This window comes from Phaenicophaeus curvirostris, chromosome 9 (assembly GCF_032191515.1).
Source record: "Phaenicophaeus curvirostris isolate KB17595 chromosome 9, BPBGC_Pcur_1.0, whole genome shotgun sequence".
Classification (NCBI taxonomy): Eukaryota; Metazoa; Chordata; class Aves; order Cuculiformes; family Cuculidae; genus Phaenicophaeus; species Phaenicophaeus curvirostris.
The window spans coordinates 797,155-810,396 of record NC_091400.1 but is presented as its reverse complement, the minus strand read 5'-3'; the positions used below and the strand labels follow the sequence as shown (position 1 = coordinate 810,396).

Genomic DNA, 13,242 nt, shown 5'->3' with positions numbered 1-13,242 from the left:
CATCCTCGCTCCTTTGCTACCTCAAATTCCATTTATTTTTCCAAGAGGAGGCGGTTCGCACGGGTTTCACTCAGCGTTTGGGATCCCTTTCATCTCCCTTTTCCCCTCCTCCTCCTTTCACACCTGGCTGCCAACGCAGCAGCACCAGGGCAGCGCTTTTACAGCCTCCCCAGGCTCCAGCATTGCGGGGGGGCGTGTGGAAGAGCCTTTGCCTGCAGGAGTTTGCAGCAAACACTGGAACAGCTTTTGCCCGTCCACATAAGTAGAAAAGGCATCTTTTTTTCCTCTTTCTGGCTGTTTCTCTGGGGTTTATTTGCCCCGAACCCGTCAATTCTTTCCTCAAAATACAACCTGTATTTTAATACGCAGAAGGCTGGGTTTTCTCCCCAGAGAAGGTAAATCATCCAGCTTTGGTAAGGGAAAGCCTGAGGGGGTGTCGGGTCTTGTGTGAAATCACTCTGAGTGTACTGCGTTTCCTGGCCTTGCACGTCTGCCAGATTTCTTCAGAGCTGGGCAGCATTTCAATAGGTTGCCTGAAAGATAAGGCCAAAGATCAGGCATGAAGCTTTGTATCGGTATTCACATAGCTGAGTTTTTCCCTCTAAGGCTCAAACCATAACCCAGTTTAAGGCTAGAGGGCACTATGTTGCTTAGAGATGCTGGTTTGTAGATGGAAAGCTGAAGCACCCATCTACGGTGGGATTAAGCCTCTTGTGCCCAGTTCGCAGGAGTGTAAGTTTTAGGTGTTGTGTTCTCTCAGGTTGCCAGCTGGGCTTTTGGGCTAATATTCATTCACCGCTCCTGGGTGGGAAAGTTTTCAGCTTTTGAAGCTGCTGCTGTGCACTGGGGCTGACGCGGCTGCAGGCTGTTACCTCACCTGACAGGTGATGGCAATTCAGCATCAGAGAAGCGCGTCTGCCAAGCGCAGAGATGTAAGAAGGAGCTGGTGAGAATATCTTCCTGATCGCCAAGAGAAAATGGCATTGTTCGTTTCTTATTTGTTGGAAAATAACCATTCATTCATTTGTGATTTCGAAAGGAAATACTTCCTGTGTTTTCCTGCAGAAACACAGCTGTATTTCCTTGGTGGTCATTGTCATTGCACTGTAGTAACAGTGACCTAAAGCGTTACACAAAGTGCTCTCTAATGCTTCTAGTGGCAAATCTTTTTCTTCCCCCTTACCCTTCTCTTCTTATACTGTTTCTAATATTGTCATCTGCACAACGGTTCTACACCCTTCTGTGTCCTGTTCTTAGCCAAAATCAAAGTAAATGGTTTGTGTGGCTAGGGCTGTGTCTCCTTTTCACTTAGCCTCTGGCTGTACAGTATTCAGCACAATAGGGTCTTGGTTCACAGACAAGCACTGCAATAATTAAATTAAAAATAGTAGTCATCCATGTCCTTGTGAGTCTCATTGTTTTAGATGAGTGAATTAGCCCAGAGGTGCGAAAGTCTTTGCCTGTTCTTCATTTCCTAGATTGCCGTTTGCTGTGGATGTACGTGCTGCAGCCTTCCAGCTGGTTCTGACTGGGGTAACTCACTCGAGGTGAACCCACACTGTCAAAGAATTTAATTCCCTGGGTGTGATCCATTGACTGCTGTTCAGTTTGGTGCTGTGCTCTTTTTTAACACGAAACAGCTATTCTCTTCTGAAGTGGACATAAACGTGACTTGGGATTTAGTTCTCTCCATTGCCTGTGGGTAGTTTTGAGAATGCAAAGCTTGGTGCTTTCTGCCTCGTGTGGCTCTGTGATATTAAAAAGCCTTTTTATCTCCAGCATCCCTAAAGACCTTCATGCTGCACATAAGGCCACGTGACACGTGCCTTGGCATCAGCTTAATGATGTGTTTCTCTGGTGGATAGTGACATAGGTATTGCAGGCGTTTTGAGGTGAATCCCTTTCCTTTTAACTGTGATCTTTCAGGGCCACGGTTCCAACCCAGGCTATTCTATGATTCTGTGAGCCTCGGGAGACGAAGGCAAGTCTTAGACATCGTGGGCATACGGAGAGGGCTAAATGTGAGTAGCACATAAGCACCTGCACTGCTTGCCCTAGATGCCAGGAATCATTCCGTGGAGCAAATACCTTTCATGATATGAACGTAGCTTTTGTGGCCTTGACTCAAGAAAATAAAAGAAAGAAGGTGGCTTTGCATATGTTCTGCTATGATCCTGGTGTGTAGGACTTCTTCAGAAAGAAGATATGGAGGATATGCAGGGCTCTGCACATAGGAAGAGATTAAACTCTTGGATCCAGTGCTATTTGATAGGGACCTAGCTCCCTGTCCCCCTTGGAAATCACTGCTAGGGAGGAATCTGCAATGTCCCCCTCTGCGTGTCTGTCAGCAGCTGGGCAGCACGAGGCCACACGGTTGGCTGGGGGCCCTGGATGGCAGCGTGTGAAAGGGTAAGCGGGAAGGCTGGATCAATAACCACATGCCTCTTGTATGGCATACCCCTACTATAAACTATTGCTGTTCTTACAGCTTTCGACTTTCCACAGTAATTTCCTATTCTTTCTCCGTATCAATGGTCTTTTAAAAATTGATTTGTGCTTGATATTACTTCATGAATGCTGAATCCCCATGTTTTCCCCCATCTCTTTTCTTTTAACAAGAACAATGTCAGGAAGGTCAAGTCTGGGTTTGTGGAAAGACCCTTGGTGCAAGAGGGGTCATGCATTGGCTGAGCAATGTGTGCTGTGGTGAGGCTGGGGGAATCAGGATGTTGCCGTTCATGCTTGAAGGTGTCGGTTAATCATTCTGAAGAGAAAAATCTGGTAAGATGTGAATCGCTTTTCTGGCCCCTGCTAAGTTTTAAGCAGGTCAAAAGTCTCTTCTTTCAGTTTGAAGCGATTAGTTGATGGGGTAGCTTCTCTAGCTTTTAGTCTGAAATTGTGATTGTCTGAATTAAATGTTAAATGATCCCAAACCAGAAAGACATGCTCTATTTTAAAAAGACCCACTGTTGATGCTTGTTTCCCTTAACCATCCATTGAAGAGCTTAAACAAGGCACTCTACCCCCTGCCTCCTCTTCTTGCAGGCTGTATTTAAGGCAGACACCCTTTTCCCCAATGCCCTGCAGGGAGCCTCTGCCTACCAGATGTGCTTGATCCTGCTCTCAGGGAGGTGAGAGGCAGGTTAGCACCTTCACCTGTTCACAGCTTCGCAGGAGCTAGGTGATGGCAAACATTCATTAGCTATAAAACCAACGGCATCCCCAGCCCCCTCTCTGACGACTTGGTCTTCCGCAGAGGACTGATGTGCATTATCTCACTAGACGTTTATATGCTTGAGGTCATTTCTGAGGTCTCTAAGTGTGCCTGTGTTATTCCAAGGGCAGGGATGGATCCATCAGTACGGATTTCCTCTTCCAGCACTATTCTCCTCCTGTTGTGTGGGTTTCGTGTGTTTTTCAGTTTTGTACAGTGTGGAAGAAAGGTAAAATACTTTTGTTTTACACGTGGTTGCCCTGTCTCCAGTTAACTGAGTGAGGTGCATTGCTGGTTTTAGTCATCTGAGATGCCTGCATACTGTCCCAGTTCCTCCCCAGGGAAATGGTTTCCAAATTCTGTCTCTTGATTGAACTCCTAAGAATCTCTCTGCTTCTGGATGCGGTTGCTAACCTTGGGGCACTGGCATTGCTGATCTGTAGGGGATTGGGTCCTGCTGTCTTCAGTTTTAGCACTGCTCCCAGGAGAATGCGAGTGTGCTTGTCACAAGTGACCTGCTGTAAAATGTCAGCGTGGTTTGAAAAAAACACTGTTTGGGTCATGCTCATGTTTAGTTCATGTTCCCCACATCTTAGTTAATCCTGCGTGCTGCATAGGCTCAAGGGCAACTTGGATGTGATCAGGCATCTTCATGCCTTCGTTTCTCTTTGTTTGCTGGGAAAGGGAGCTGGATTCCCCCTGCTTGGCTCATCAAATGGGTTGTTCGATGTCAGAAAGGCTCAGCCTGGCTTTTTTTGACCCTTTTAATTAGCCGAGCTAGAGGCTGTGAGACTGGCCTTTTCCAGAGTGACCAGGATGTGATGTTCCAGGAGCTTACGTGGCCTGTGGATAGAGCACAGTGGGGGACCTGATGTGAATCAGAAAGTAGTGTTAGATGAATAGTTGGAGCACCTATTGAGGACTTACGATCCATTTTCTGCTCTGCCTTTCCCCCCACCTAGACACTCCGTGTGCCTTGCCTTCCAGGGGCCGTGATACAGATTTGCTCACTGGTCTGAATTATTATTATTCCTGTTATCTTTGGGGTGCTGGGAGAGAGACAGAAATATAGCAGGCGGCTCCGTGGCTTCCTCAGAAGCCGTCCCTGGAAGGTGAGGTGTATGCCAGTACCCTTATTGGGAAGATGGGGCAAAGAGAGTTTAGGTGGTTGGCTCAAGGCCACATATGAAGCGTGTGGCAGTATTTTCTATTATTTTCTTTGGCTTCCAAAGCAGTCTTGCAGCTTATCAGATAAAAGTACACAGCCTGAAAAAATACTACCCTTGTATTCTGTCATTGTCTTTCTCAAAACCCATTTCCCATTTTATATGGGTTAAACAGGAAGAGGGATTCAATGTGACCCTACCTGAGGCAGGAGGTGACGTTCAAGCTCTCTAATTCAGTCATTTGGGAGGAAACAGCTGGACCTTCTAAAGTGATCTTCCTTTTTCATGCCGTGCCCTCTTAATCCGTGCCTGCTCACGCCAAGGGAATTGCTGCCCAGTAACTATGGGGAAGGGCAAGACCCTTAGAGGGGGCTGATAGCCGCGTTGGGCATTGTGGAGCTGAACGTCTTCTTGTAGCTGGAGCTGACACCTTCTTGCCTGGAGCGTGCTGTGTGAATATTACATGAAGAAGGCAGAGAGCTGCACAGGAGTGTACTGTGGAAATTGATGGTGTCTGCTGCTTAATCAGGTGGTGTCAAACCTAAATACACTCATGTCAATGGAAAAAAAACCCTCCCAGTAGCTTCCCCGGACACTGGCTCACGCCTTTAAACAGAGGCTTTACTGAAAGCTTTGCCGAGAGATTTGTAATTACAATGATTTTTAATATAGTACATCTCCCTTTGTTTTTACTGTAGAAGCAGAAATTTATTCTCCAGGATCTCTGTTACCCTCTTCTAAGCAGTAATGTCGTGGTGAAGCAAAAAGAAACCAGGTGAATTTCTTCACCTGAAAGGATTTTAAAGTGGAAAGTCTTGTAACCTAGTTGAAACCTTCCTACTTTAGCCTGTTCACTTATTCTTTGTGCCACCTTCTAGGTGAATATATAATAATAATAACGTAGTTGGCATTTCAGACTCACACTCACTAAATGTCAGTACTGTAGAATACTCGTAAGGGCCTCTGTTACACAGCAAGGATGTTTTTGCCCCAGAGAGTGCACAAACAGACCTGATGGTCTGTGCCCTGGGCTGTTAAGAGAAGCGATGACACACAGATACAGGCAGGTGGGGCAGTGATACAGTACCAGCTAGCTGAGCAGGTGATGATCTTGACTTTATAGAAACCCAAGCTACTGTCTGGTGGCTCCTATGTTCACAGCAGTCAGGAGCATGATTTTATGGGCTCGATGCAATCTTGTTAGCAAGGAAATATCCCTTTCTATGTTCAATGGGAGAAACATGCCAAACCTCTACTAACCATAGCTGTATTTAAACAGGAGCTCCACACTCTCACTCTGTCTCCTTTACAGAAGTCTTCATAGCTGCCCCTGAGATACTGAAAACGTGGTTCTCCGCTGTCCAGGATTTGCCTATAAATGCAAACTTTATACGTTAAAGTCCATAAATAACCTAGAAATCATAGAATCGTAGAATGACCAGGTTGGAAGAGACCCACCGGATCATCGAGTCCAACCATTCCTATCAAAATGTTTGAAGTAATGTCCAGTGTGTCACACGTGATATCGTGCAGTGCTGTAAAAGAACTTGCGTGTCCTCTTTACTGGTGGTGTGGCCTTGGATCATTTGCTTAGTCTTTCTGGATCTCTGTACGCTCTGCTGCAAATCCAATAGGATTTACTCACCTTTTATGAAGTGTAAAGATGCATATGTTACCTAAGGGCTGACTGCTAGCGTAGGCTTAGGAGCGGCGGTGGTAGAATGGGAAGGTCATGTTCTTATCCAGAAACGGGAGTCAGACCTTTGCTTCCCTAGTAGTGTTCAGCAGACATGGTAATGAATGGGATGATATAAAAGCTGAGTTCCCCTCTGAGGAAATGTACGTTTAGAGTGCAAGCCATGCTTACCAGCTGTAAGCCTGGTCCTGTAGGGCATTCCTTCTCATCTTGGAGTCCTAGGGTCTATGGAGTTATCTGGGGTGAAGCAGGGAGTATAGTCTTTCTGGTAGCAAGCTACTAGCTGCTACTCTCTGATCTCTCTCCAGTGTCTCTGTATTCCCTGTCAGGAAAGCAGAGCTGAAATCTTCTTTCCAGGCATTCTTTTGTCCTCAGGGTTTTGAAGCAACAGAAAGCACCTGAATTGCTGTTTTCTTAACTCTGTGAAGATGAGATTTCTAAGTGCTCCCTCAGCATGCCTGGAGATTTTCCTCCTCTGACTATTCTGTTATTATTTATAAATTAACTCATACACGTATTTTTTTGTGAGTAGAAGGTTATTCCTGATTTTCCTCTCTCCAGCAGGTGCAAGCCAACAGTAGACCCATGGGATCTCAAGCAAAATACCCTGAAAATTAGTTTTAAAAGCGTTTCAATTCCTCTGCCCTGCAAGTGCTTTGCTGCATTCTCTCTGAGCTCAGTGTATTTCCTTTACCTGAAAATTTGGCACTCTGACACCTGCCTTGTCTTGAGCAGCCCAAGCTGAGGGACGTTTATTAGTGGGATAGATGCTCCGTGAGGCAGCTGAGCTCCTGGTCTTCAGCAGAAGCAGCGCAGCTGGCACAGCCTCTGCTTTGTGAGTAAGTGGGAGGCTTACAGTTTCCCAGGGCTGTCACTCCAGCAACTTTCACCAGCATTAAAATCACTTAGAATTCAAAAACAAACAAACAAGGATATGTGAAGTAGTTTCCTGGAAGAAAGCCACGGAGAGCAGTTTAAGTGCATCTCCCTCCTCCCATCTCCCAGACATGTCACAGGAAGAAAGACTGGAGTTCAGCATTTCCCTAAGTAAGATTAAAATAAGCTCTGGAGCTGGCTTCTGGGATGGGACAGAGGAAAGCCAGGAGTAGAAGGGTGGCTCTGTGTGTTGGGGAGTTATACATACACCTATATCGTGTGAAACTGCCAGTATCCCTGAACCAGCGTTGGGAGTAATACCTTTATTAATGAAAGGGCTGCTTATATTCTATTAATAACAATAAGTAAGAGCTGTTGGCCTAAGCAGAGAATAACAAAAAATGACTGATTCTAGAGGAACATCCACGCTGGTTTTCCATGTACCAAGGGGTAGCAATCCTGTATTTTCTACATTTTCCAAGCCCCGAGCCTCCTTAACAAGTCCTTTCCTTTCCCTGAATCCAAACATGTTTTCCTCTGATGCTTCAGCAAATGGTGTTCTGTAAAGACAACACAGGATGTTTTACCTTGAAGGGAATCTAGCGCAGTAGTCAGCCTCTGAAATACACTTACTTGAGGCATACGGAGAGTATTCTGGCTGTTACTGCTCAGCAAGAGATTTTCTGTTTAGTTTTTTGCTGCTGTCTTTATGACCGTAACAGTCTGTCAAAACTCTGGGCTGCTTTGAGGCAGCAGCTTTCCACCTGTTTCTGAGCTGGGCAGCTGTAGCTTGCATTTCATCCTTTAATACAGGCATCTCTGATTTGTAAAGATAAGTCTAAATAGTTGCTTAAACTAAAAATATTTTAAGTGAATTTATCATAGGTAATAACCCTCAGAGACGGCAGTACTCATGACTGGGGCAAGAGAGTCTGTCTGTCTCAACCAGTGTTGGGTTTTGTGTAGCACTGGTAATTTGCTGGTGGCACTGGAGAGTGATGCTGTGTCCTGGTGCGTGAGAAGCACGGTCATCCTGGAGCGGGGGGTGTGCAGGTAGTTCGTAGGAACTGGGGTTCTGATCTGTGGCTTTGTGTGGGCACACATGTGTTTTACTTCTGTTTTAACGTCTGTGTCTGTATTTGTGAAAGGAGAGTAGATTTTTCAAAGAAGTGGGCTGGAAGATGGAGGTTTGCAAAGGGTCTCTAGATCCCATTGGAGCCGATGCCACGGTCCCGAGCAGTCCTTAAGCGTACTCTTTTATTCTTTCATTCCCCACCCTGCCTCCTTTCTTCTGAAAAGCTCTAATCGTGCCCATAGCATGGGGTTATTTCTGATTGTCTTAATTCTGGAGTTCTAAGTGATCTTCCAAATGCAGAAGGGCTGGCCTGCAGGGCATCGTGTGGGCAAGCACCAGAGCCTTGAGCTGGGTTTTGAGGGCCTGTAGAAGGACTGAGAGTATAGCACTGATGTGCTTACTGCAGCCTTTATGCCTGAGAAGAGATGACACAAAGCTTTCCCTGTGTGCTGAGGGCTTTATGTGGCTCTGCTCTTCAAGTTATTTAGTGATATTAAGCCATCAGGGCTTTAATTCATCTGGTCAGTAGAGTGAGATAGTTTCCTAACAGGCGCTGGCATTTATAGCATTCCCGGTGTCCTTGTGTCGGGATCTCATTTGTGTGGAGCTTAACCTTATAGGCTGTTGAATTCCTGCGTGTGAGAGGTGTTGGCTGAGTTATGATAAACACCTTGACACAAACCAAGTTGAGGGTGCAACTGGCCATGTGTTTTGGATCACAGGGGACTTGAAAACATCCTAAGGAGTCAAATGAGGTAATTATGCCCACTCTTTGTATCTGTAGAAAGGAAGAGACTGTAGACAGTACTAACACAAGATTGGCACTCCAGACCTGATTGATGTGTTTTATCTGCAAGGACCAAATCTTACCTGGTCCTTATTGATCTTGTGCTTTTAGTTAATGTGAACTGTGGCACATCCACATCAAAGCCCTGTTGCCGAAAGGCCACCACGTTGTCTTTACTGCATGTTGGGACAGAAGGGGTTAAACAGAAGGTGATGGTGGCTAATATCTTGCTTTAGGCAGTAACAGTAAATGCTGAAATGACATGGGAACTCTCTTTAGCTGACGTCCTTGCAAGCTCTCAATGACATCAAACTCTTGGACCTTTTCCAGCTGAGTTTGGCCTTGCCCCAGTGACAATAGATGTTAATCTGTTGGCTTGTCAAAAAACCATGTTTGTGGTTTTTTTTACAGACCCATTTCCAACCCTGAGATTTCCCTGCTAGTAAACACAGAATTATGTCATTGTTTTACCAGGAGCCAAGCACCAAAGCCAACATTACAGTGCTGTCGTCGACAAACGTTCATCCACTTTGGGACTTTATCTGAGTTCCCAGGAACTTTCTTCCCACTGCTGCCTGTGTTTTGGTGTCTGTGTCCATCAAAAGCCTACGGATGCTTTATGGGAAATATCTGTGTTCTAGTAGTTTCAACTAACACTTTCTGACCTACTTGTCTTAGATGGGGCTCAGGTACCTATTTAGCAAAGATATCTCTGTTTGTAAAGCTTCATCTTCTGGTGACTCTAGCCAAGACAATCTCTTGGATGCATCAGCCTGTGCATGCAAAATAAGGTGAAGGATTTGCAGACCAGCCTTGCTCCTGATTGATAAAATAATAGTCAAGTCATAGCCAGGGGCAATGCCCCATCCATGCTAGCTCCTGTTTGTTTCACAACGCAATAGCTGAGTTCTTATTGAAAAGACTAGTTGTCAAATTGCTAACATTATGAATTGACTTCCTTAGCTTTCAGAAACAAGCACTCACCACGGATGAAATAAAGCTGCCTGTAACATTCCTGTAACTGTTGTTCCTTGTTTTGCTTCTAGACTTACTTCCATCTGTCTCTGTGAAGGGCATGAAAGTAAAGATTTATAGTTACCTTGAGTGGTTGGGAGCTAATCTGCTTGAAACAAACAAGCCTCCCATCCCTAGCTGTAGCTGGTCTTTCTGGGGCTGGTGACAGTCCAGTCCTTCCCATACGAAGACCTGTCCCAAATCACCTGAAGTGGAGGAAATAGGAGAGAGAGGAATGCTTGTTTTAATGCAGATCCTAAATACTTCTGATACAGGCACAAGCAGATGAAGAGGAGGAACAGGTTCGGCCTCTTGGCAATAGTGCAGGAATTACAACATTTTTGTGTATGAGGTGGAATAATTTTTTTTTCTCCACTATAATTAAGCTGTGCAACACCTTGCTGAAAGGTGATATGAAGGCTGAAAGTACAAATGGTTCAACAAAGGAACTGACAAATTTCTGAGGATGAGGCTGACAGCTCTTCAACACAGCAGTCAAGATATATGGTTGGGTCATGAAGTCTGTAATCTACTGATTGCTAAGACTAAGCACACTGTGTTCTCTCTGTTGCTGTTAAGAGGTTACCACCTAGTGTCATTAAAAACAGGGTGCTGCGCTTAGATGAAAACTTCACTTTGGCCCTGCCTGTGTCTTCTGATACTTTCACAGATGCCTCTTAGCTGTACGACACCAGGTCAGGCCTCAAAGGCTTGCTGCATATTGCTAATATTAACGAGAGCTGTTGAGTTTTGACCAAAGGAAGTTAGGAAGAGCAGTGAGGCAGCGAGCCTCCCATCATCACTTCCAGCTCCCTGCTCTGCTTCATATCCTTTTTTTAACTGTCACATATCTGGGTCTCAGCAGATCATTTGCTGCTTCGCTGGCTTGGGTCAAGTGGCCATTTATTTTTGTAGAGGTATTGTGTCCAGTATTACTATTTATATATATTAAGGCTTTGAACTTACCTAATGCCTTTTATCCAAGGATCCTCCAACACTGTGTGCGTCGTCCCCTCTTTGCAAGGTTGACAGATCAAATGGGGAAAGCGCCGTGTGTGCACCAACGTATCTCCTGGCAGAATTGCCTTCCTGGAGCCCTCACAAGACTAGTGCATAATTTCGTCAGACAAAAGTAATTTTCTTTTATGGCTGAAAACATTGTGTGTCAGTTGTGGGATAGAACTTAGACCTGGGACAGACCTAGGTCATTAGTGGTGGGTAAGCATGTTTCTTTCTCACTTAGGAACCTACAAGGTGGTTGGGTTGACTTGACTGGAAGCCTCAGACTTCTTCTCATGGTTAATAACTTCCAACATAGCCAATTTTATTTACAACTGCTCTATTTATTCTCATGCCAGTATTGTCCTTTTGCATAAAGAGGTGCCATTACTCTGTCTGGTTTGACCTCCTGTCCCACTTCTCTCTACTATTTTGTAGAGAGTCATCGTGTCCCTTCTTAGCCTTCGTTTTGCTGAGCTGCTCTAGTCTCCTCTTGCAGCAGAGGTGGTAGCAAACAGCTTTTCCTGCCCCACACCTCTCACAGTCATTGCAGACTGAATACAAGTGAGCTGTTTAGCCCAAGTGCTGAAAACAATTCAGTCTGAGCCACTTTGAGCTTGTAGTGGGTTAATTTGCACTGTCAAGAACAGCCTTGCCCACGTTGGCAGAGACCTGTGCTGCCACCTGGGAATAAGGCTGACCTCAGTGGGTGATTTGGAGGAGAAGGGCTCCCAGGGCTGTCCTGTCCCTGAGCTATTTGCTGTGTCAACATGAAGGAGAATGCTTGTTGGAGAGTAACTTGTGGTTCTTTCACAGTTTCATCTTCTTCCCTTCAGGGAGTTTCGGAGCTAGTCCCAAAGCCTTGCAAGTGACACTCCACTTGCAAAAGCAGAGAGAAGTGAAAATGTGGCTGATCATGTTCCCATGTTAGCTTTAATGAGGGTAATCTTAAGCAGATGGTGTCTTTGCAGTGTTCTGAAAGCACAGAAAAACTAGATTTCAGCAGGCCTTGGGAATGGTGTGGGAGAGATGCAGGGCATCGTTTTAGCAGGCAGCAACTTGTCCGCTGTGGAGCTTGGCAGGGTTGCTGCTGGGCATGGCTGAAGCCTTCTTGTTTGGGCAACCTCTGCTCCTGGGGGAGCTCTCAGCAACTGTGTCCCACTTGGGTGAGAGGAGAGGTGGCCTGTGGTTTCTGTCTGAGCTTCAACAACAGTAAGCAGTTCCAGATTGATGTTGTGGAAGCGTGCTGCTTTTGTGAAGGGAGGACCGGGGGGAGCCAAACATAACAAGAACTCTTAGAGCTTGGGGAAGAGAGCCAGGGTCACTTTTGAAGCTTGTGGTGTTGGCAGGCACAGAACTGATGTGCCACGTCACTTGTGTATCGGTGGAGATAGCAGGGGCGATTATCAGCAAGCTTCTTTGTAGGTTGATTTGTGATGCTGATGATCCGAAACTGGTGCTGCGATGTTTCAGACAAACACTCTCTCTTTTCAGCTTCCATATCTGCTCTTTTTAATGTTCTTGGCATTTGCCTTTGGGGTAAAAGAGAGGCCATGGCAACCCCTGGGATTTTAATCCCCATGAGTCCAAGTTGTGGTTACAGATCTGCTGCCATTAAAATCAGCATCGCTTGAAGTTGTCCCCTTTAGAAAGCTGGATGCTGACTTAGCTCCCAAGTACTGAGTTCCTTGTCCAAAGCTGTCCTTGACCCAGGCTGTTTGGCCAGCTGGCCTCCTGGCTGGTGTCTCTCCATCCTCCTTTGCTGGAAAACATTCCCAGGACCTGATGTGGGAATTTTTCAGTGTCTTCACTATCATGCTCAGTCTTTACACATCTTGTAGGACTAATTTTTATCAGTGAACTAAGAAGGTTTTGGGGTGGCTTCAGCTTACTTCATCAAAGTAGTCTGAGACTGATTTGCTCTTCAAATGTTTCATTCTGTCTTCAAGGCTGATTTCTTTCAGATACCTAAGAGGGAAACAATGTGCCTTATGTTTTAAGACACCAATTTTCACACTGACACTTGTGGCCTGTTTCAGAAGCGCTCGTAAAATAACAACTGGCAGTAGATTTGCCTTCTTTAGGCTTAAATTCACTGTTCATTGGATCTGAAATGCACAGAGACCACTATATATTGGGTATCTCTGTTGTGCCTTTTGTTTGCACTTCTTCACAAGTGTCAGTGAACCTACAGAAGCACCTTGGAGTATGTGCTTACCATGAAAGAGTCTGAGCAGGTAGCAATGTGTGGGATCATGAGGGAAACCCTACAGAGTCATTGGAGTAATTTGCTAAAGGTAAAACCAGAAGGTTGCACGCCGTCTTTCTCAATGAAGAGAGATGTTTTTCCTGGAATAGCCATTGTTGTTCAGTGGCAGCTCCTTTGCAAAACTTCTGTGTAGAGGATTCATGTGT

The 13,242-nt window shown here is 45.5% G+C and overlaps 1 protein-coding gene across 3 annotated transcripts in view; it reads left to right on the top strand.

Annotated features, from left to right (window-relative positions):
* SH3PXD2A (SH3 and PX domains 2A) overlaps positions 1-13,242 on the top strand; it is a 244,838-nt gene that overhangs the window by 355 nt on the left and 231,241 nt on the right. The gene's annotated exons all lie outside the window — the stretch shown is intronic.